A 26,435-nucleotide genomic window follows, 5' to 3' on the forward strand; every position below is an offset into this window, starting at 1 on the left:
TAGACGTAAAATCTTTCCTAGGTAATTGGTTATATACCAGCTTGGCGTTTACCAGCAAAACGCTGTCCTGCCATAAACAGAAACATAATCTATTCAGAATACTCATTGAAGTTCATCAATTGTCGACGCTCCCACCATGAAGCTATTATTATCATGTTCCATGCAAACATGTGACTACTGAAAACTGGGTTGTGACATTTCTCTCAATTCATATTTGATATTCATCCGACTCACAGTAGTACAGCCTAGCCATGTGTGAAAATTACCCCTGAAATAAGGGAATAACCACTGCGTAATCCGTAGACGTGTAACGACATTGGTCATGTACATACGCCATCTTGTCTCACAGCATAGATAATTATAGTTTAACACATCGGTCTCTGAAGTTTACACAAAGTTTTAAGATAACATCAAAACGATCATTTCTTTTCAAGAGATCATCATAGAAGGTGACGTCATAATACATCAGAGAGGATCTATAAAAACAAGGTGAGTAATAAAGGTCGTTATACCCTACAACAGGGGTTCTCAAACTTTTTCTTTGAAGGGCCAGATGAGACAACAAGTAAACCTGAAAGGGCCTGGGTGGAGTGGATAATTAGAAAAAATGTACGCAAAGCGCAAAGACCCTTGCGGTCGGTGTCCGAGATGCTCTCTCTTGCAATCTGACCCTTATTTTTGGAGCATTTAATAAAAAAAATATAACAGTTTTATATGGAACGCAGGCAAAATAAGAAAAGTTTTCAAAATGCAGCGAGAGAGAGTCAATATTCATGAAAACAAAATTTTAGTTTCTATATTGTACCTATACATACCTGGTATTGGGGAGACAGGTAATATCTTATAGTACCAATATTTTTTGGTAGTCAAAGTTGAATTAATAATAAAGTATGTCTGTTGTAGACTCTAACAAGGATGTCAGTCTCCTAGTCACTTTCAATATACATGTGAAAAGTGTCTGTCAGCAACAAGTTGCTTGAACCTTGACACAAAAGGTGTAATTGCCAACAAAGGCACTGGTACAAATGTTCACTGGTCAAGCAGGGGCCGCGGAAGGGCGGGGGGGGGGGGGGGGGTCAGCCCCCACTTTTTCCCAAACCATGCACAAACAACGTAAAAATAGTGATCATATGATTGTGATTTTTTGCATGGCCGGCCACCAACCCCCAACCCCACACACACACACACACACACTTTGAAAACCGTTCCGCGGCCCCTGTCAAGGTACTTCGGTATGAGTTCTTAAAAAGTGTTCATTGTGGAAATGCACTTTCGCACCTGTATGTTGATCCAAACATGGTGAGAACAGCGGTGGTCATCTAATACGAGAGTAGATGGAACAGACAGAAAAAATTCTACTAAACTCTGTTTAAAAGTCAAATTAATTTACCTGCCATTACTTTTATTACGGTTAGGTCTACAAAGATACACATTTTAATCATATTGAGCTATGTTTCATATTGTGACCTAAAAATAAAAATAAAAAATGACACTTTATAAATGCTCTCATGAGAAAACGATATTGGTCGGAGTTTCTATTTATAGTTTGTTTGAAACATTATCTGAAAGTGAAGAATTTCCAATGGCATAGGGGGAAACACTCTTGTAGTTTAGGTTTTCATATGAGTATTTGGTTTCCTTTATCAATCTTGGTGATCTTTAGGAAGAATACATCTCTTATCTCACTAGATTGGGTAGTTATGAGTACATGTAGTGGCATAATTCCAAACTAGCTGATTTGTAAGTAATGTCTGCAGATGCATGTTTTTTCGGTTGAAAGGAATATGACTAAGGTTTGAACCTCTTTTTATTCTTGCTCATCTCTTCCTTTCCTCTACAGTGCGTATAAAAAATTGCACTTAGGAGAATCCTAATATATATATATATATATATATATATATATATATATATATATATATATATATATATATATATATATGTGTGTGTGTGTGTGTGTGTATGTGTGTGTGTGTGTGTGTGTGTGTGTAAAATATCCTAAAGCTTTTTTCCACAATTAAAAATTGGTACAGGTCTCTTTGAATGAATGACGATATAACTGCTACTTTCCGCTTGAGTGAGCACCACTTACTTTTGAAAAGTTCGGAAAAAATTATTTACACAGAAATAAAAAAAAATAGTTATATGGATAAAGGTAAACATCAATCATGAAGAGTTCATTGACTTTATAAAAATAGTAATTTGAAAATATGTTTTACCTTTTTAATTTGTTTCCTTGCCCGAAATAGTTCATAGAGCCCCAATGCGCCTTTACCCCCCCCCCCCACACACACACACACCGAGGCATTATGACGGCATCTGGCTTTACACAGAGATGAATGGCTTGATTGGCATGATTTTCGTTCTGTTTATCATTGTCATGCTCGGAAAAGTGTCGAGAAACAAGAAGTAAAATGAAAAGGGAAATCAGAACTTACGCACTAAAAATAATAGCTTAGTAAAAATGCTGGAAATATCCCAAATATATATATGTTTTTTACATTCAGATTTTTCTTCAGATCCAGCTGGCACAAGAAAGGTAATGGTTGTGCTTACCTCGGGTTAAAATGTAAGCTTGGGTTGCAAAATTTTTACAGAATGTTCAAATTTATATTTTTATTCAAATAACTGAAAATGAAAAAAGTATGAGAAATGAACCGCACGGTCAGTTTGTTTCCCCCGTTCTTCATTGACACAGCGTGAATAATAAGCATTTCCGCGCAAACCGATTTCTGTGAGATTTATTAAAATGGACAGTGCTCACTCAAGTGAAGCATTCTGTCAAAAAAATGCTTTCATTTGAAAGATGAGACCAAAACCCAAGAACATATTATCTGAACAGATTACCCTAGGTTGTTTCCTTTTCAATTCCAAGAACTTTATCAATGAAAGTGTAAACTTGTTATCGATACGTACTGTATAAGTGAGAGAATAAATAAAAACGGAGCTAACAAAACTTCAGTTCGTGAGAACAATGTTCAGGGTAGGAGGGGTATGAAACAATCCACATCGAGGCTTACGCACAGTCACATATCAAACTGCTTATGATTACTAGAAGCGTAGAGAATATGATTGTATATATACATGTATATAAACCAAGAAAGCTTCAACGAGCACACACGAAAAAACCTCTATCAACATTATAGATTAAAGTGATTGGTTAACATTGGTTTGACTTTTAACAAATCTGAGCTAGAAGGTCACACTTGGCACCTGTGTCTGTGATATGTTACAAAAATGAAGCCCGGAAAAAATTGTGTTCGAAAATAATTATTAAGTGCTTGAAAAATTGAAATATAAAGTGACCGGAAACACCATCTTAATTTCATCCCATACACTTATGTTTACTATATATGCGTCTATAAGACGCCTATTTGCCTTTATAGTTTTAGCTTTTCATTCTCAATAATGGTTGTTTTCAGGGTTTATTAGTTCTAATACACGAACTTGTTCACATGTTTCATCTTGGTTGGAGAAATTTTAAAATCGGCTGCTCACAAAGTTAAACAATACCTTTAAAAGTAACGGAGATATTGAATATTAAAATTTGACAATATTTTGTGAAAACGGGTAGGCCTATATATATATATACAGTTAATGGTATGTGCGTGAGCAATATGTCTCGAAGTAACAAATTAAGAAAATATGATATTTCATATTGAATCAAATGTCAATCTTTTTTTTGTGGAAAAAAAGTCTTGAGACGGTTGGGAGATTCATATCAACAAAGCCAAAATTGTAAAGAAGGGTTGCTTAGAAATAGCAAAAAAAAAACATATATTTATACAATTCCCAATCTTTATTGTAACATTTGTCTGACATTATTCTTTCTATTCTTCAATTCATATCATTTTCAGCCTGGAGTACACCTTCAACTTTCCGCTGCATCAGCAAACATCTTCGGTGAATATTTGGTGAACAAGGTATCTTAGAAAGCGCTTACCACAACAGGTAATATGTCAAATTGTGGAAAGCAAAAATTGTCTTATTTTATCACAGCAATCAGAGATATTTTTTCTTGTGATTTATGCCATCGTTAATTTAAACATTTTTTGATTAAGAATGAGAATCATGTGGTCCAGTACGGGTTCGCGTCGTGTGGTCCAGTGGTTAGAGAATTGGACTCATAATCGCAAGGTTATGAGTTCGAATCCAAACTCTGCCATTGTCTCTACTTTAAAAAAAAGGCCCAAGATTGATATCTGTCGTCTATTACGTCAGCCACTATGACTGATTAACCTAGACGTTAAATGTTTCCAAGGTAATTGGTTATATACCAGCTTGGCGTATACCAGCAAAAATTGCTGTCCTGCCGAGTTCCTACGGGAGTTACCACAAACAGAAACAGAAGAATTGTTCATAATAGGGCATTAGCCAACGTAAGGAGAAAAGTCGTTTCTATGACTTATTATTTCTCTCTGCTTCTCTCTCCCTCTTTCTCTCTCTCTCTAAATTTTTCATCCTTCTCTCCCTTTCTCCCTAGATGGTTTAACTTTCTTTTTTCTCTCTCTCCTATTCTTACTCTCACTCTCATTGATTCTTTCTTTTTTATTTCTTTAACCGCTACTCTGTATCCCTCCCTCCATCTCTACCCCCCCCCCCTTTATTCAAATCACCCCTATTCATATGTTTGCATTCTCTCTCCTCCACTCTAACACTCCCTCTTTATAAATCTTTACCACCCAATCTGCCCCCTCTCTCTCTGTCTTTATATATCTATCTATCTATCTGTCTTCCCTTTTTTATATATCTTTTGTCTTCCATTTTCATCAGATCACTACTCTGATCATCATGGCAACTAACTTCACCCAAGACCAACAATGTGAAGGAAAGGAGTGTGTTACGATACTGCAACAAATAACAATCAGAAATTGAGATTAATTTCCTCTTTTTTTTATTACAGGAAATAATTATACATAAATAAAACAAATAATGATCTTACATAAATCTCTTGAAGTGTCCGATGTAAAATCCCGAAGTGATGATGCTATATCCAAGTAATAATCCAAATGATAAAAATCCCAGTTGACTGGCGAAAATTCACAATGATGGCGATGATGAAACTGATGTTGAAGTCCGATGAATAATAAGAGTCACTGCAACGAGTTGAAATGTCCGTGAAGACGATGTTGATGATGATTAACAGTCAATTTCAGCAATCCATGGGTTGAAGCGTGTTCATTGAACAGGTTGATGATGTTGATGATCTCGATGAGAACTGATAATTTCTCTCTCAAAATAACTGCAAACAGTTCATTGATGCATAAACTGCTCTGATCTGATCTGGTGAAGTGATCTCATATGATGTGATGTGATCTCCTGCTCTCATATGATGTGATGGTGTGATCTAATATGATGTGATGATCATCTTGAAAAATCTGCAGCTTTATACTAATTACAAGTGTTCTAGATCATTCTCAAATTTCGACTAATCTACAAGCTTCTAGAATTGTCTTCCAAAAGAACTTTCTCCTTTCAGGAGCAGTCAAAATCCAGAACACTCTTGAATGACCTCATTGAAATCAACAGTGTAAACAAAACACCTAAGCCTATTCATTTCCACTACCAATACAATTCTATTGTTTGGCTTTTCCTTATTCAACAATAAAACTCCTTGGCCCTTAAAAATAGGCAAGGCCTGCATAACAAAAAGACATTCTTGGCTATCCTTAAAGGGAAATAACTAATAGATGGATGTAATTGCTTTTACAATTCTTCTAAAATTATTCATATATGTAACAAGTGTCAATCAATCACAGATGTGACGTACTATGTGGAGGAGAAGAAGAGACTCTGTGATGACTGCGCCTCTAAAGAAGGATGCATCGCAAGAGTTAAAAGAGGTGTACCAAATATTTATTGTGAAGAACATGATGAAAAGGTAAAATTATATTGTAAATATCATGGCGTTCCATTGTGTTATTCATGCGCTATGATCAAACATCTACAGCCTTGCGAGAGACAAGATATAAATGATGCAATAAAAGACAGTAGGGCGAGGCTAACAGTTCTAAAAGAAAAAGGGAGGGACAAATTGAAAGAAGGTCGTCTTTATGAAGATGAAATTGACCAATGCACGAAAGACACAGACACCCATCTACAAGCTTTGAAAGATGAAGTTAATTCCATAATCAAGGAAGCGATCAGCATAGATAAAGTCAAGGAGAAGATGGAGGCTGACAAAATTAATCAAGCATTTGATGGTAAGAATCAAGTACTCCAAGAAGAGATAATGAAGATCAATGAAAAGATTCGAAAGAACAATGAAGAGAGAGATAAACAACTTGAATTAATCCATACAAATGCACACATTAGACAAAGACACATGGACAATAAGAAGATTGGTCTTCATCGATACATTGATAACATTGTTAAAGAGAAGGATAGGAAGATCAGAGAGTTGATGAAATCATTGCAGGATTACACAAAAAACAATAGAGAATGCAATACAGACCATAGATACAGTACTAGAAGACGATAAAAACATTGTTAAAGACGGTCATAGTGTGAACATGTCAGTGAGTGATAAACTAAAGAAAGCATTTTATAAGAATGATGTGAAACAAATCACTGATAGAATATCAGGTGTTAGGTTTGTGAAGGGTGTTGGGAGAGAGAAGTATGATGGTAGGATTGGTGGGTATGATGGCGAGTGGATGCTTAGTGATACAATCAATGTCAAAGATGAAATTAAAATCCCATATACTGTCGGCTGCTTAGACATGTTAGATGAATGTAATGTGATCATCACTGACAGTCTCATAGGTAGCCAGCATACATACATGTTAGATATGAACACTAAACACATTCAGAGTGTGATAACAGGTACTGATACATCATGTGTAATCTCCTGTGCATTACTGAATGATGACAAGATAGTATGTGGTAGATACTGTGAAGGTTGTACAGGGGACAGTTTGACTGGATGCATCAGTGTGTATGACAGACAATGGATGCGCATCAATGACGTCACAATACCAAGAAACACAACGGACGATACCTCATTGGTGTATGTAACTGTTGACCGTGATGGGATGATCATCGCTGCTGAGTGGGGTCAGTCTAAGATATACGTCATCAACCCAGCTGATAGTAAGATAGTGAATACCGTCAAATGTAAACAGAAATTAGTGATGCGATGTGTGCTATCATCAGGTCACATCATCGCTCAACCTTTCCCGTTTGATAAGAGAGTACTAATCATAGACAGACAGGGTGGTCAAAGGGAAATCCCCCAAAATGATCGCATCTTGGATATCAGTGTTGATCCTCTAACAGACGACCTTTACGTTGTGACATCAGATGATGAGTGGAAGACGTGTATGATTGATCAGGTGATGAGTGGGAATGAAGTGAAGAAGAGAAGAGTGACGTCATTCCCTGTATCAGTGTTTGTTAAGCTGTATCTCATTTTAGCATCTTCCCTTTCCTTCCCTCCTGTATGTCGTGTAATGATCCTATTTGAGTCAGGCAAGATAATTGCTGATAATGGAGATAGTATTCTCGTATTTGAAAAGAGACTCACATTATAAATGATACGCTGGGGGATCAATTAGTTATTGTATTCATTGTGAATAATAATCTAATTATATTTTGATTATTTCAATTACAGAATAAAACCATCTTTGTAATCCTGAAATGAAATCTCGTATCATTTTGAAAGATAGATATCTATACACACCTTGGTGTCATGGATGTGGAGAGGGCAGATATTGATCTGATTCAACAGATTTAGTTCAGAATGGGCACGCGGACTTAGTGGGAAAAGATTCCTGAGATGTATTAAAAGATTTGATAGAAAGATATAAAACATAACAAATTGGAATCACTCACCCTTAATTGGACTGGCAATTCGGATGAAGCGAGGAATATGCATTTTCTTCACTGGAAATATAACCTGTTTCCAGAAATATATACCATGGGGGCTGTCGGACTCTGTTTGAAATAATCTGTTTCGTCTGTCATTCTAATAACATTCATGTTTCTATCAGCGAATTAAAAAAGATTGAAAAAAGCAATGTAAATAATTATCTCAATTTTCGGCCTCTATTCTGCGAACAATAAAGAGGTGGTTGCATGAAATTTTAAACCTCAACCCATATTTAATGAATTCAACACGCTAAAAAATGAATAAAGTAGTAAACATAGTAAGATAAATGGAAATTGGCAAGCCAAATTCCAATGCTTGGACAAATAGCAGTTGTCCGACGGTATAGATATGTAGAGTAAACATGTGAAGCTGAAGGTGGAAAACATATTGAATATTGATATTATGATGCATGGTAGACTTAGAGGGGAGAGAGGGAGAGAAAGGGAGAGAGAAACGGAGAGTAAGAAAGTAAAGGGAGTGAGGAAGGTGAAACAGAAAGAGAGAGAGAGAAGGTAAGATATAAGGATATGACGACCCAGGGATGATGGGTAGATTATGTTTCAGCTTTACACATCATTCCCCTTATAACACGGGGTAAATCCGATCCGAGCAATGGCGGGATGATAATAATAAATAAAAAAATTGGGACACCCACCACATCAAGGGCTAACGAAAACTTTTCTCCCAGCAGGCCCTGCTATTATTATTACCCGGCTAAGCGAGGCTGCCTATTCGGTGCACCCAGCTTTTTTTTGAGGAATTACTTCCTGCCGGTACCCATTTACCTCACCTGGGTCGAGTGCAGCACACTGTGGATGAATTCCTTGCTGAATGAAAGTAGTATATGTACATAATGCTACCGTCTTTGAGTTAAAAGCATTTAACGATCTTTTTTCGATGGATGTATAGTAATAATGTACAGTTGATATCAATATGCAAGCGAGTATTTGGAAGATAAATTTATGTCCAAAAACCTCTATCAACTGGCGTGTAATTATCACATCACAGGAAGTGTATAGACTTAAAATGCATATATTACTAAAGACCTAAAATGAATTCGTTCGATGGATATGGTGAAATAGATTTGTTAGGTTATAAGTAAGTGAATTAGAGCAAATATCATTATGCGAGCTAAAGAAGCGAGGGAGCACAATTGTTAATAGTTTAAGACAAAATTATGACTAAGTTATCTTTCAAGGGGTATGTAATTATGGGAAAATGCAGAGACTGGGCGTATTTTGCAAGCCTTGAATAGTTGTTTCAGTCGTTTAAAATGATGTGAATATAATTACAGAGGATGATGAAGGTAAATTAGCAATAAATTACAGAACTACAGAAGAAAAGGAAAGAAATAAAGAGAGTAAATAATATCAAACAGTCCATATTCTATTCAATGAAAACTCATTTGCTGACTGGTTTAAGGTGAGATCATTATCTGGATTAAGGGTGCTTATGAAATGATTATAAGTCACCTTTGATTTTTTGTTTTGTTTTCATTTTCTATCGCACTTTGACTCTTTTGCGTAATGTATATTGTTCTGGGGAATGTTTGGCACAAATCACAGTCTCTTCTCTTTTGTCAGTTGATATTTACAACACGCTGATTTCGAACAATAATTGGAAGCAAAAGGTTGTTATTGTAGGCTCTTTGAGCACGTCGAGAATGAGATTGGGAATACCCAGTTTAGTCACCGTTTCACAAAAGTTTACAGTCAATCGTAAAATTGCCATGGCATAACAAGATCAAGTACATAATTGTTTAGAATAATCACAATGAACCAACCAGAATCAATGCTTATAATGAGCAATTGATCGTAAAAGTGTGTGTTACCGGGCCACTGAGAGTAGATGTTGTACTTTGGTCTCTATTGTTAAATCACTTCTTTATGATTGAATACAGACACACATTCAATCTCGTTTGCTTTATTCCATGACATCTGTGACATCTGTGAACTTGTAAATGTTGGTGAAAAATAAAATGCACTGATCAGCTTCACATTAACGTTCTGACTGGGGTATATGTTATATATGGTATATGTACATGAAAGAAATCAATTTAACGAGCAACATTTACTGCAATGTGATATGACTGATCGTAAGATTGGTTTTATTTCTTTGTTACAAGACACTGAGGTTGGTTATTGATGAGAGAGTGCAAATGAGCAATGAGAGAGCTAGTGCATTGATTAAAGGTCAAGTCCACCTCAGAAAGATGTTTATTTGAATCAATAGAGAAAAATCAGACAAGCACAATGCTGAAAATGTCATCAAAATCGGATGTAAAATAAGAAAGTTATGACATTTCAAAGTTTCGCTTATTTCTAACAAAATAGTTATATGAACGAGCCAGTTACATCCAAATTAGAGAGTCGATGTCACTCACTCACTATTTTTTGTTGTTCTTTATTGTTTGAATTATGCAATATTTCAATTTTTACGAATTTGATGATTAGAACCTCCTTGCCTAAAGCACAAAATGTTCAAATAATGGAATTCCACGTTTTCATGGAGGAATGAAACTTCATTTCACATGACAATGACGAGAAAATCAAAATATTTCATATTTCATATCATAAAATACAAAAGAAATAGTGAGTGAGTGATGTCATCAGTTGTCTCATTTGCATATCGACCGAGATGTGCATATAACTGTTTTGTGAAATGGAGCGAAACTTTAAGATGTCACAACTTTCTTTTTTTAACATCCGATTTTGATGAAATTTTCATTGTTATGCTTGTTGAATTTTTCTCTTTTCATTCAAATCAAGTTTTGTTGGGGTGGTTTTTTCCTTTAAACAGAGACAAAGAGATATTTTGTGAGATAAAGATGATTGATTTGAGAGAAAGTGTGCGTGTGTGGGGGAGAGGAGGGGGTATAAAAGAGGACAAATAAAGATGAAAACAGAGATGGCGAAGGGGAATGGAGGTGTATTATGATGGAGAGAATGTGTGTGAGTGTGTGTGCGTGTTGGTGTTCGAGTGTGTGTGAGGCTGTGTGGGTGAGGTGCTTTTACGTAGTGGGCGTGTGGCTGCTAATAGATGTGTGTCTTTTCTACAGAACGGGGGTATACAATAGGATACTTTATAAACAATTACTATGCACACACTTTCTACAACACAGGAATTCATTTGATATTACAAGTCAAATAACAGAGGACAGCTGATTTTTTTGTCGAAAAAGATGGGATGAAGAAGAGATAGATGAATGATTTAGTATAGAGAGAGTGTGTGTGTGTGTGTGAATGAATGAATGAAGGATGGATGGATTACAAAATAAAGAGAGATAAGGAGGACAGAGATGAGGGGTAGAGAATGGAAGAGAGTTAGTACAATAGAGAGAGAAAAGAGTTTTGAGTGGGTGTGAGCGCGGGTGCGTGCGTGTGTGATACGGAGGGAAGGTGGTTGATGTCAAATTTCAAGTTTGAAACAAATCGAGTCAACATTAAAGAAGATTGGCAATTAGTTCAAGAGGACAACGTTCTAAAGAGTAAAGGTTTGTATATTGTCAAAATGTCCGCCATTTTAAACTCAATGCATTTGATTCAATTTGTCATTTGTCATGTTTGTTAACCATGGAAAAGGCCAGAATTGAATTTCAATGATAGTATTAAGCCTGTAAAGGGGGTCTTACCGTGATATGGTAGACTCCAACACTATGTCACTTAAACAAGGGCTTGTTTCGGTCGCTGCTTCTTTACTCCATTTGATTAATACAAGATGCAATCATTTATCAATCAGAATTGGAAAAATATCTTAGTTAAGATGGAGTTATTTAAATGTAGTCCTACTTTTGATCACCACGTAGCTTATGGATCATATCCATTTTTATTGTCATCAATTCTTAACCAGTTTAATCTGTTCCCGAAACGGTTATTCAGCACTGGTTCTCGTATAAATGCACTCTACATACAGGCCATATGTGTTCATTATACACTCACTGTTCCTTTCTTACTTTATAGAGTTAACAAACGTTTCAAATGTTGTCTCACCTTCCTTATGTCTCTTGTTTCCCCCTTTAGATAAACATTAATTTGCTTTAAATCGTATTCATATTGATATATATACAAAAAAATTTAACCCCACCCCCCTTAAATCAAATCGCTGTAACTTTTGAACGCAATAATTTTCAAATATGATATTTCGTAGGTATTTTTCCACTGTCATTAAACAACTCCTGGTGAAAAATGAGATTGATCAGTTGAGTAACGCATGAGTAATCAATGATTGAATTAAAAATAACCATTTTTGAAAGTCATTGGGCAAATGTTCTTTTTAGGTGAATTTTATGGTGTTACTACTGTTTTTCTATCCATCATCTAGCCACTCCACACACAATTTTGATAACGTATGTTAATGGTTGAGTGAGCAAAACTGTTTGTGACGTATCATCATAGGGGTTTAGAGTAGTATCTTCTACAACTTGTTAAACTTGTTAAAAAAACATGTAGAAAAAAAATGAAAATACTGGTGGGTCCCCCAATTACTCGGCCTTCCCCTTTTAGAATTCTGGATCCACCATTGTTTATCCATAAATTTAATTAATCCTGAAAAATTAGTAGGAAAAGAATACATTCATGCCTATAAAGAGTATTCTTTCCCAAGTTAATTAAGTCACATTTGAAAATTACTCCTCAACATGAGTCAGTGACATTAAAAATGCCCCGTTTTCCCCTTTTGATGCGTGCTCACTCATCCATAAATAAACAAATCGATTTCATTTTTGCACAAAATTCTGCCCATAGGTTGATAAACATTAATGTCAAATGACATCGCTAAAGACAACCTTGAAAAAAAGTCCCACCATATTAAATGAGAGGCTAATTATTCTAAAGCAATACACCATAGTGTACACTATGTGTATGAGAGAGGAAGTCAAATTTTTAAAAAAAATGAAATGAGGGTTTGTTTTATGGACGATTTGTGTTACTTTTGCCAACAGTTTTTTTCGTGAAACTTTGCACATGGCTTCAGAGGAACACTATCCAAAAGGTGCGCACACCAAAATAATCACCCGATACGGCACAGAGAAGGGCCGAGGCCTTGAATTTTAATCTCATTTGCAAAATTTTGGAATACTGTATGCTCACTGAAACATTAGACATCGGATTTTCATAAAAATCGAATTAAATGAATTTTGCAAGGAGTTTTGTGTCAGATATCCATGGTTGCCTATGATTTAGAAAAGCGTATTTTTGTTTTCATTAAATGTTCATTGAAGCGTTAAAATGATGAGAATTGTTGAAGATACTCTTTGCCAAAATGACCGTCATGACATTTGATCATTTTTATCGATAGAAATGTGTAAAAATCAAATTATGAAAATTTTTGAACTGTGTTTATTCAACCGCAAAATTTAGCAAAAAAGTTGTATCGTCTTTAGAAAGCACATTTTACAAGCCTTCTGACTATTTTTTATGATGAGAATGTGGAATTCGTTCCAATAAAGTAAAATCAAAGTCATGATACTTGGCTTGTGCCTTTGAAAAGTGACAATTTTGCCCTCTAGTGGTGCTCACTGAAGCATGACATAAAATACCTCCATAGCATTTACTCAGAGGGTAGCTTATAAAATTACTTACATACTCATGTAAAAATTTATCAAAACATTTCATTGTTTTGGAATCTATGGATGTTTGTTTAAGGGGGACTTACTTTTTTGTGTGTATTTGTTTTGAAAAATAGTTGAATAAATATGTGTAAATATTCCTAAGAAGCACTAAAGCACGCCCTCATCGGTACTCTCATTGTGAAGTTCATACCAGCTCCAATAATATGACCAGTGAAAAGGGTGTGATTGTGACGTTTCTCAAGGGGCCTTGAAACGGTTGTTAAAGAGTCTTTTTTTTTAATTTCACGAGCAAAAACTGATAGAAAATTTAGGTCTTCGCTTTAAAAGAGATGATTTGGGTTAAATTTCTATATTTCGGCATGTTCGCCTGTATCCCAGTTGATGCTTGCTGCCAATAGCTAATAACACACACAACACACCCTGAAAAAATCCTGAGGGAAGGGGGCACTAGCGTACCAACGGGGGGCAGAGGGGCAGTATGCCCCCCGCCCGACGAGCCACCACCCCTGCATGTATCCCTGCCCCCCCCCCCTGACGAGCTTGAAAGACCTTCCCCCCCCTGACGAAAATCCTAGGTACGCCACTGGAAGGGGGCGCTACAGAACCACCTGCGCCCCAGTTTCCAGAGTTAAATGCCCCTTATTATCGTCCAAATAAGATAATAATAGTGATAGTAATAATAATAATAATATGCATTTACATAGCGCCATCTATCTAGAAATATTCTATTCCCAGGTGCACAAGAAAAGAAAGAATTAAAAAGTTTGGATGAGTGTCAAAGTGCCAATAACTAATACTGTTAGAAAAGATAAGATTTGAAGGTCTCCAGTGATTGTGTAATTCTTAGTAAATAATAATGATAGTGATATCTTATTGAGTGCACACACCATCCAGAGATGCTCATGGCGCTAGCGCAGCAACAGTTCCTTTGGATACAAAATATTATATACATACATTAAAAAAACAGCTACTTGGATAAAAATAGAAATCTTATGAGTTTATTCTCTCACTCTCTGTCTCTCGGTCTCCCCCCCCCCCCCCCCCCTGCTCCTGTTTTTGCCAAATGTCTGTTTTCTGCAAGTTCCTTCTGTCTCTTTTCTCTCTTTTTATAAACATTCCTATGCTTTGATTCAAGTACTTATTATTTTATCTATGCCTCTCCTTTTATGATACTGTTATGTAAATGATTTGTTATAATTGTTATGCTATACTATGTACACTGTCACAGGGGAACATAGGAGACCAACAAATTGTTGAATGTGGTTCCCTGTTCTTCAAACAAATGAATACATGAAATAGAAATAATTGTTTATATTGATATATTCACAAGAAGCACCGAAGCACGTCCTTCGATCATCGATGTTCCCATCGTGGCTAATATCTGCACCACTCAGGGATGTTCCAATGATGTGACCTCTGAAAAGAGTTAAAGGTATTGTTTAACTTTGTGAGCAGCCGATTTAAAAAATTCTCAAACCAATATGAAACATGTGTACAAGGGAATGTATTACAACTAATAAGCCCTTAAAACAACCATTATTGTGAATGAAAAGCTATAACTACAAGGCAAACCCCGATTTTGTAAATAGGCGTCTTATAGACACCTAAATAGTACACATAAGTGTATGGGATTAAATTAAGATGGTGTTTCCGGTCACTTTATATTTCAATTTTTGAAGCACTAAATAATTATTTTCGAACGCAATTTTTTCTGGGCTTCATTTTTGTAACATATCACAGACACATGTAACAAGTGTGACCTTCTAGCTCAGATTTTTTAAAAATCAAACCAATGTTAACCAATCACTTTAAATCATGACGTTTCCCTAAGTTCCTTGCCGATTATGTACGGTGTAAAAAGGACCTCGTCATACACTAGAAATATGCTTACCGTTCCTACTTTGTTTGCGAAATTGGTCCTCTCTCCCTTTCTTTCCTTCTCTCTTCTTCTCTCTTTCACTGCTACTGTCTCTTTCTCTCTTACGTCATCGCTTTGCTTTAATTCATATTCATATTAATCTATTCAGAAGAATCATTGAAGTTCATCAATTGTCAACGCTCCCACCATGAAGCTATTATTCTCATGTTCCATGCAAACATGTGACTACTGAAAATTATTTGATTGCGACATTTCCCTCAATTCATATTTGATATTCATCCGACTCACAGAAGTACAGCCTAGCCATGTGTGGAAAGTACCCCACTGCGTAATCCGTAGACGTGTAACGACATTGATCTCTGAAGTTTGGACATAGTTTTAATGTTGCTTTAAGATGATCATTTTCTTTTTCAAAAGATGGTCATGTGAGGTAATGCCATAATATGTCAATAAAGAGAAGGTAAGTAGACCATACAATGTTTTTATCACGGAAATACATGACATTGTCGTATTTCGGATCTTTATTTTCGTTCGGAGCATACAATAATTGTCGGAATAAAGAAACTTTGAATAGGTTATAGAGTAAAGTGTTTATTTGTAAATGTTAATAATAAATGTTAATAATCAGCAACAGTTATAGATTGAGTTGAAAGTCATGAGGATATAATTGGAGATTCAGACAGTGGCGTAACTACGGGGTGCATGGGGGGCACGTGCCCCCCCCCATCTGCTGGCATAAAAAAAGGGAAAGAAGAGAGAGAAAGGGAGAGAAACGTAGTGGGAAAAAATAAATTATTGTTCATTATAATGATATAATATGTATGATATGGTATATTACATTAAAGAAATGACTAAGTGAAACATAATTTGCTCAGGGCCTATGTCTTCATCGTTCATGTTGTTCGCACTGAATCTCCAATTATATCCTCATGACTTTCAACTCAATCTATAACTGTTGCTGATTATTAACTAAGAATATTGATGCTTCATTTACAAATAAACACCTCCACATTTCAAGTCAATATACAACAATTAGATTTCTTCGCACTTCGAATTATTATTGTTTTATGTAATGAAATATGCTTCTTTTTCATGACTGCTTAAAGTGATTGCCCTATTTTAAGGTTTTAATATAAAACATTTCCTGCCCGTGCTTATTTTCGTTTTAGTGGATTGGTGATATATGTGTGCTCTTCATGAACTCCTAAAATCAGTCCTTAAAATGTCCCTTTTCTGATGTGAATATCAAAATTTTCAGCTTGTGCTTCTTGCTCGCATCATTTGGTTAGTGAAATTCGCATGGTCTTCGTGAATTCCTACAGATAAGCCCTAGAATGCCTCTCTTCAGGTCTGAATTTCCTTAAATTTCAACTTGCGCTTCGCGCTCGCATTGTTTGTTTAGCGAGATAGGTACGTATCATGATTACAAAAATATTCTTATAATGTCCCTGTTTAGGTTTGAATATCAAAACGAAATCAGATGCGACCAGTGAGATACATATCCGTATACATATCCATTAATGTCACTGTCCTTAAACTGTCTCTATTAGGTCTGTATATCTGGTCATGAGCGCTCTTTGCTCGTTCACTAAGTGACTAAAATTTTTGCTGCTGCCCCCCCCCCCATGCCATGACCCACGGTACGCCACTAGATTCAGATAAAACTGGACGATGAATATGATAATTATGAAGTATAAAACTCTTGTTCTGTAGTTGGTACAATTAATATTGTCTATTTATGAATTCTTGATGTAATTCAGTCTATTTGTATTGGATTTATTTTAATAATCAACAAGTCTCATAAATGCATACAGGCAAAGTGGGTAAACATCATGCAAAACATAAAAAAGACGACATACCCCACCCCCACCAACCCATCCCTTTGTGATTCATTTCCTTGAACTAGCTAAAGCCTTTTTGAAACTGGAAATGGTATTAGATTGTTGCATTTGAATTGGTAGTGAGTTCCAGCATTGAGCCCCCCTTAACGTAAATGTTTTCTTACCAGATTCGGCTTTTGCTTGGGGGATATTTAAAGTTAGTGGACCTGACCGTGTATTATATGTATGTGTATAAAATGAAAATCTTTCAATTAAATATGTCGGTGCCTGTCCTGTCATTATCTTAAACATCATTACAGCAATGTTGTCACTTCTGTTTTCTTGTAGCGTTACCCATTTTAATTTATTTAAATTTTCTTTGGAAGATGAATACCATGGAGATCGATTTATTATTCGGGCAGCCCTATTTTGTAGCTTTTGAAGAACTTTCTGATTAATCAACCCGCAGTTACCCCATACACCATCACAATAGTTAAAATGTGACATTATCAGGGAATTATAAACAATAATCAGTTCATTTTCGTCGACGAAGTTCTTTATGGACTTTAACATGAATAAACCACCATTTACTTTCTTTTGAATATAATTAATACGGTTTTGCCATGTTAAATTAGAATCAAGAATAACACCTAAATATTTACATTCATCTACCTTACGTAATGGAGTATTATCAATATGTATCTGAAACATAGCATTTTCAATTTTGCAAAGCCTTTGTTTGGTACCTAGTACAATGTACTCGGTTTTATCGATATTTAAATGTAGTTTATTTTTAATCAGCCATTTTCTTATGTTTTCTAGGTCTTCATTAATCTTACAACATATTTCAGTGGGGCTTTTGCCTGAGCAGTAAATCATCGTATCATCTGCATACAAGCTACCTCTACAATGTTTTAAAATGGATGGTAGATCATTAACAAATATGATGAAAAGTAGGGGTCCCAATATTGACCCTTCGGGAATGCCACCCAGGATAGGGCGATTTTGTGATATATGGCCACTGACCCTAGTAACCTGCCCTCTTCCTCTTAAATAACTCGTGAACCAGTTTATTGACACTCTATCCATACCATACTGACATAATTTATCGATTAACAATGATTTACAGTGTCAAACGCTTTACGCAGATCAAGCATTACAGCACATACAACATTCCCGTTATCAAATTCATTAAACCAATCATCGGTGATTGAAAGCAGTGTTGTCATGGTTGAATGAAGGGGCCCTGATTGGGAAGCGTTCAATAGATGATTAGAATTACAATAATTGTACAATTGGTTAAAAACTATTCTTTCTAAGATCTTTGATAAGATCGGTAAAATAGAAATCGGTCTGAAATTATTAAGTTCATTAGAGCCTCCTTTGTGTAATGCAGTCACGATGGCATTTTTCCACTTTTCAGGAACTTCACCGAATATAAGAGACAAGTTTATTATGTGTGTTAAGGGCTGAGTGATATATTCGGCAACGAATTTGATCAATTTAGCGGGTAACAAATCGCACCCCATAGCCTTATCATTTGGTAAATTCAAGATATGCCTATACACCTCACTTTCATTTACTAGTGTGAAATGAAACTGTGTATTTTGAGGCAAATAATCGAAAGAATACGTAAGATCGGAATTAACTGTGGGCTCTATAATTGAATTTGCTAACTGGGGTCCTATATTAACAAAATATTCGTTTAATTTTTCGGCAATCCGAATAGGATCATGAATTTTAATATCATCACATTTTATAAACGGTATTTCATTTGATTTATTGTTTCTATTCAATATCATATTCAGATTTTGCCATGTTTCTTTTACATTGCCTTTCGAAGACTCGATTTTTGTTTGAAAGTAAATCTTTTTCTTGTACTTCAATTTTGTTGTTACAAAATTCCTCATTTTCTTATATGCTTTCCAATCTTCATCCTGATTATCTTTAACTGCTTTTCTTTTCATGATGTCTCTTTTACGAATCATTGCCAGAATATCTGCATCAATCCATGGAAGGCTGTCCTTTTTTATCTTCGTTTTTCTTAATGGGGCAAATTTATCACATGATAATGAAAAAGAATTTATAAAAGCATTGGCAGACTCATAATCTTTCTACTCAGGTACATTTGATTGAGAATATCACCACATTCTGGAATTAGTTCAACCCTATGTAAGAGAGATATGTTGGTGACGTGCTGCATATGCTATATTTGATACTGCTTGATACATATTCCGTTAACTTGTAGCAGAATCATATAGAACTTTATATTATGTTTGAACTGAAATGAAATAATGAATTGAATTGATCATCATCATTTTGTTGAAAATGGACCAAAACTCAAATTCATGTGATAAGAATATAGACACACTTACAATCTCAACTATTGTTTATAAATCTTTCATACATTTTTTTTTTCGCTTGGATAACTGCAATAAAAATTGATTAAAACTTTTGAGTATTATCGAGCTAATTGCTAATTTAATAAAAATATTAGTTTTTCATAATTGACGAAATTATTTCGTAGCTGAGTAGGCATAAAGTTCCTCCTCGAAGTTATGGTTTCTCCACATTGCGTCGTTGATGGCGGTATGACACTGATCATGAGAGAATGATTCTTTATCCAGAGTTAGTATGTTCGAAACTATTAGTCTGTTAATGTAAGGTTATTACCGCTGGTTCCAATTTTCAGGGACAGGGGAACCCAAACGGGCTTTCTCCCACCTCCCCCTCCCAAGAAAAGCAATAATTCCCAATTGCATAATTGAATTGAATTTATTTTCATACTTCACAAGATAACAAAATAATAACATAATACAAGAAATACATTTGGTTACATAGAAAATACAAAGATAATGGCAGTAAATAAAGTGAAATATGAAGGAACCTGCATGAAAAGCAGAGCTTGTAGTGTCTGCAGGTTCCTTAAAGTAATTATGAAGTTCGTAAGGAGATCGGACACTAAAGAATAATTAGACTACAAAAGAAAAGCCAAACATTAGCACAAAATCAAGGGGTAAAGAATTAGAGGAAAAGTGGACAATGTGAAATATAGGAGGGGGATGAGCGAAGAATGAAAAAATGAATAAATACAAAAACTATACCACATTATACCTTTAAAAAGGTACAAATCAAATACATTACATATATTCAGCCAGTGCGTCTTAATGGGCACCCCTGTAGCCATACTACATGCATAGAAGGGTTCCATAGAAAAAAAATGTTTTTAACTTGTTGTTTTCTATTGTAATCTTTGTCTGATTTTATTATTTTTCTATTTAAATTATATCATTTTTAGTCTGGATTACACCTTCAAGTTGTGCTGAATCGGGAACTACGCCATCTACGGCGAATGTCTGAGGAACCTAACAGCCTAAAGAGAGAGTTTACCCAATCAGGTAAAATTTCATTTGTTTCTCTCATTTAACGTACCCTACAATGAGATAAATCATGCCCTTTCATTTATTTCAAGCGATTTGATATTTCAAGATTAAGAAATAAATCTCATAGTAGGCCATTTGCTAACGTAAATCGATAAACCATGATCATTTATTGACCCCTCCTTCCCATTCATCTCACTTTCTTACTCGTTTTACTATCCTTTTCTTCTCTCTCCCTCTCTCTCTCTTCTTCTACTACTCCCCTTTTCCTTTCCTATTTGTGTTGTTGTTCTCCTTCTCCTTTCTTTTAAATTCTTACTCCTCGTTATTCTTTAATTGCATTTAATTGTATTCTTCCTTTCATCCTCTCTTTTCTTTTGTTAAGGGAGAAATATACTGATTATGAATAGAATATTATTCAGTGGCGTAACTACGGGGGAAAGGGGGGGGGGCACATGCCCCCCTAATCGGCTGCCCCCCCCCCTAAAACAACGGGGAAAAGAAGAAAAAGAGGGAGAAATGAAAAGAAACATAAGTGAGAAAGAAGCATTATTGTTCATAATAATGGTATATCATATTATGATTATTTTATGTTATATTACATATGAAGAATAATTTTCCCAGGGCCTATGTCTTTATTGTTCCTGGTGCTCGAATTGTCTGTTTAAAGAGATATATAATCGAGTTGTACGAAAACCTCCCGTTTTCAAGTCAATTCTCGCACTCCGAGTTATTATTTTTTTTTTGAAGTGAACTATGGTTCTTTGTCATGACTACTTAAAGTGATTCCCCCATGTTAAGGTCTTAATAAAAAAAATCCTGTCTCCGTGTTATGTTCGCATGAGTGTATTAGTGAAATATGTCTGCTCTTCATCAATGCCTAAAATCAGTCATTAAATGTCCTGTTTTCTGATCTGAATAATTATTTTAAAAATTCCATCTCGCGCTTCGCGCTCGTATTATTTGGTTAGTGAAACACATAAGGTCTTAGTGAATTCCTACAAACAAGCCCATCTTCAGGCCTGAATTTCCGAATTTTTCAGCTCGCGCTTCGCGCTCGTAATATATTGAGATGCGTATAAAAATCATTATCACAATTACTTCAGAAAGTGCTTCATGTGATTAGATGTAATTATAACAAAATCAGCAAGCGCTTGGCACTCGCATTAGATGACAATGGTGAGATATGTATACTCTCAATGGATTCCTAAAATATAGTCCTTAAAATGTCTTTGTTTGGGATCAATATATACAACATTTCAGCTGTGTTTGTTTAGCGAGACAGGTACGTATCATAATTTTAAAAAGAATAATTATAATGTCCCTTTTTAGGTCTGAATATCACAAATTTTCAGCTCGGACTTCACGCTCGCATTGTTTGATCAGTGATATACATATCTGTTCAATGGCACTGTCCTTAAAATGCCTCTATTAGGTCAGTATACCTGGCAACTGGTCCTGGTCTTATTAAATATCAATGGAAAGGTAACATGGGGATTATCATTAGGTCATTTGAAAATAACGAAAATTTTACATGAGGTGGAAATCCCCAATTAAAGAGCGCTAAAATGCCTCTCTGAGAAATGCCTTGCATTGGTCTCTGAATTGATTCGAATTTGATCATCAAGATCCACACACGCGCGCAAAACCTATTGCGAATAGTAGTGAACGTGCGATTTCTCCACACTGTCACTGAGTAGTTCGATCATGAAATGGTAGAAAACCATAAGGTTATATCTAGATTTGGATTTCGAAACAAATGTTGTTGAAGAAGAAGAAATGCTAGCTCTAGTGAACAAGAAAGCGATATGGAAGAAGGAAAATGGGGGAATTGTGCCGGTGATGGAGTGTAACCAACCCTGTCATGTCATGCATGTCGTATTTAGTCAATTCACATTTGCACCTGCACGGTGCACCACCCAAATGAAGCAATGATGAAAAAAAGTCCACGACAGAGTCTCTTCACTCATTCAACAACTTCGAAATATAGATAAATAAATTCTTTATATTCTTCTTAAATGATAAATTATTGTTACAAATTTGTATATACGAAGATAGTGAATTTCAATTGTTAGGTCCTACATGTCATATAGATACATATAAATGCGCACGTTCAGAAGGGCAATAACAGATTGAACTGATGAAATATGTAAATGAAATGCATATAACATTTCTAATTTCTTACTTGGATGAGAAAGGAAAGAGGGTGTTTTTTAGCCTAAATGTCATCCAGCTTATCTTCTCAAACTTGTAACCTATACAGGTCTTATAACTTAGGAATGGTCATGCCTGATACTAATGGAGGGTTTTCATTCCCCTCTTCTTTTATACTTTGACTTTTAAGTTTTCCAAAGTACTCAGTGTTTTAAAACAGAAAAAAAAATGCATGAGATACGATGATAGGAAAAAACAACAACATTTCATCTGTTTATGAGACCAAAATAAGGAGAGGAGAGAAATTATATACAAATAAAACACTCTTTTTCCTCTTCTTCTGGAATTCGATACATTGTTTCCTAGTTTCGATTATCACGATGATAAGGTGTATATATATATATATATATACATGATATATACATATATATATATATATATCTTTCACGCAATACTTGGCTCTCAGTAAACTGTAAAGTCTGTAAACAATTCTTGCACACAAAATTCTTTGGACGTGATATAAATACATGTTGTTTTTTGTTTACATGTTTGAATGGATGGAATTTTTTACATTGGCTTCAAAGCTCTAATAGGCAAACATACTTGAGGTCTTTAAATTGCATTCTTGTGCGGTCATTCGACTGTTGAGTTTTTCAATTATTCAATTACCCCATTGTGATAATAATAATAATAATAATAGGCATTTATATAGCGCCATCTATCTAGAAATAATCTATTCCGAGGCGCGTTGTTATTATTATTACCCCGGCTTTAGCTCGAGCTGCCTCTCAGCGCTCATGCATTCAAGGAATTAATCCTACCGGGTACCCATTCACCTCACCTGGGTCGAGTGCAGCACAATGTGGATAAATTTCTTGCTAAAGGAAATTACGCCATGGCTGGGATTCGAACCCACGACCCTCTGTTTCAAAGTCAGAAGACTTATCCACTGGGCCACAACGCTCCACTAATGCATAATGGTATGCATTGTATGATATCTCGACTAAACATGCTTCTCAATATCGAAGCCATGGTTCTTTTACAAACGTTACATAATCAATTGGGTTTGGATAATTCGGCGAATAGGCTTGTTATACATGCTAACTAATTTTGTTAACGCCATCTCTTAAAGATGCTTTAACACACCTTTGATTTATATTCAAATACTCCTTTTTCCAGTACAAAGAATTTTTGATATACAAATCACACAAAGAATTGCAGATGTTTTAATTGGGACTAACGGTCAGTCATTCATTGCGCATGCTTCCGGATCGATGTTATGTTATTTTTATTTTTATTGTTATGTTAAATCCTTCTTTAATTGTGATAAAAGCTTGATCAAAATCCAGTTTAAAAAAAAGTACAGAAGTTATTGAATTTCAAAATCTGACAATATTTGGTGAAAACGATTTAGGCCTATATTCGCAATTGATGGTGCATGCGCGTGCAACATGTCTCCCACTGACAAAACAAGCATATGTGATCTTACATATGAAATCAAAAGTCAATCCTATATTGCGTTTCATTCTTTGTGGGCAAACTTGAGTAAATAAGCAAATTCTAATATTTAGTAAGTTTTTATATGTAACAGTCAGACGATGGAAATATTCATTTTTACAAAGACATGTGTAAAAGGTTCCATAGAAAACAACTGTTTTCAATTTTTTATCGATTATAATGGGAATGTTTGTCTGATTTTACTTTTTCTCTATTTAAATTATGTCATTTTCAGTCTGGATTACACCTTCAACGTTGTGCTGAATCGGGAACTACGCCATCTACGGCGAATGTCTGATAGACATAACAGCTTAAAGAAAGGGATTACCAAATCAGGTAAAATTTCACATTTATGAAAAATCGAAAGTTATCTTCTTACAATCATTTTTTATAAATCATGTCATTTCATTTACTTAAATAGATTTGATATTTTAAGATTAAAAAATAGGTTTCATAATAGGGCATATTTGCTAATGTAAATCGATAAAATGTTATCATTTATTGCCTTCTCTCCCCTCTCTCCCTCCATTCATCTTACTTTCGTACTCATTTTACCATCCCTTTCTCTCTCTCATCTTCTTCTCCTCATTTCCTTTCTTATTCGTGTTGTAGTTCTTCTTCTCTTTTCTTTTAAATTCTTACTCGTTTTTCTTTCATTACATTTCATTTTATTCTTCTCTTTTCTTCTGTTAACGGCTCCTCTCTCTCTCTCTCTCTCTCTCTCTCTCTCTTTGCCCCCTCCCCCTTTGCCCATTCTCTTTCTCCCTTCCTCTTCCTTTTCCTATTATTTTTTTTTCACACATCGGGCATGGTGGCTCAACGGTAGAGCGCGCCCCCTCATGAATAGGAGGTCGTGAGTTTGATCCCTTGCCGAGACATCCCAAAGACTTTAATAAAATGGGACATTTTGGGGCCGATTGCACGAAAGGGTCTTTGCAAGGACCGGCTTTCGTGTCGCCCATTTCCATGTGGAACGCATTTTGAATAAATCATCTGCATACATATTTGATTAAAATAAACAAAATGTTTGTTTATAAAATGATGTGGTATATCATGAACTTGTATAAAATTTGATTTAAAAGCAAGCTAACAAATCTTATTCTTTATCATAAACTTCAGAAACACCCCGCTTATAGCGTATCATAAAAGATGGGCGACACGAAAGATGGTCTTTGCAAAGACCCTTTCGTGCAATCGTCCCCTGACTTCTTGCCAGGCGCTCAGCATCTAAATTGTATAGAAGCAAACAAATTAATCATAATATGGCACCCAAGTATCACCTAGACCTAGACTTTCTTCGTTCCTCTTCGTCAATCAGATCCAGCCGCTCATCTTCGTCTAATTTAAACCACGGTCCTCGCATACGAAGATCAGATACGGTGATATTGTTCTTTGTGTATTATTGCCCCTGAACAAGCTCCTAACTCAAAATGCTCCCTCTGTTGAAATTTTCACATCCTCACTCAAAACTCACCTTTTCTCAACAATGACATAGTTTTTTTTAGTTATTTATTTTATTAATTAATGGATATTTTATTATTTACTTTAGTCAGCCAACCTGTGCGCTTTGAAACACCCATATAAAGCATCTTATAAATGTTATTATTTGTAGTATTATTAGTAGTATTATTATCATCATCATTATTATCATTTTATTATCAGTATTATTACCATTATTATTATTGTTATTATCATTATTATCATCATCATTATTATCATTACTACTACTACTACTACTGCTACTACTACTACTACTACTACTACTACTACTACTACTACTACTACTACTACTACTACTACTACTACGACTACTACTGCTGCTGCTGCTACTACTACTACTACTACTACTACTACTACTGCTGCTGCTACTTCTATTAATACTACTATTACTACTACTACAACTACTGCTGCTACTACTATTTGTCTATTATCACGTCCACATATACACCCCCCCTTCAGTGTCATGGGAACGATTTTTTGACTGGGTTGCTGAAGGAGATTTGAAAAGAAGAAAAAAAAGGGTTATTGGTGCCTAGGAATTTGAAAGGCAGAAAAAAGGGTTTTTACTACAAAATGGAGATTAAATTGGTTCAGAGGACTTCGGAAAGCAAAAAAAAAAGAAGGTAAACTAGAAAATGAAGGTCATTTGGTTACCATTGGCATTTTTACACATCTTTCAGAATACCTGGGGGGGGGGGGGGAGGGCTGCCTGTGGAGAATAATACACGCGGCACCCCAAGAAATTTATTGGGGTGCTTAAACACCCCAG

At 35.3% G+C, this 26,435-nt stretch overlaps 1 long non-coding RNA gene across 3 annotated transcripts; it reads left to right on the forward strand.

The window, feature by feature from the left end:
- Positions 1-324: 324 nt before the first annotated feature.
- Positions 325-24,483, forward strand: LOC121416680. 3 transcript variants are annotated; one of them, XR_005970237.1, is made up of 3 exons: positions 325-489; positions 20,434-20,533; positions 24,402-24,483. It is a non-coding gene; the product is annotated as an uncharacterized LOC121416680 (long non-coding RNA). The 3 variants fall into 3 exon arrangements; XR_005970236.1 differs by lacking the exon at positions 325-489 and adding an exon at positions 3,909-3,948; XR_005970235.1 differs by lacking the exon at positions 325-489 and adding an exon at positions 15,713-15,775.
- The last annotated feature ends 1,952 nt before the right edge of the window (positions 24,484-26,435 follow it).

Source organism: Lytechinus variegatus, chromosome 6 (assembly GCF_018143015.1).
Source record: "Lytechinus variegatus isolate NC3 chromosome 6, Lvar_3.0, whole genome shotgun sequence".
In the NCBI taxonomy this organism is placed as follows: Eukaryota; Metazoa; Echinodermata; class Echinoidea; order Temnopleuroida; family Toxopneustidae; genus Lytechinus; species Lytechinus variegatus.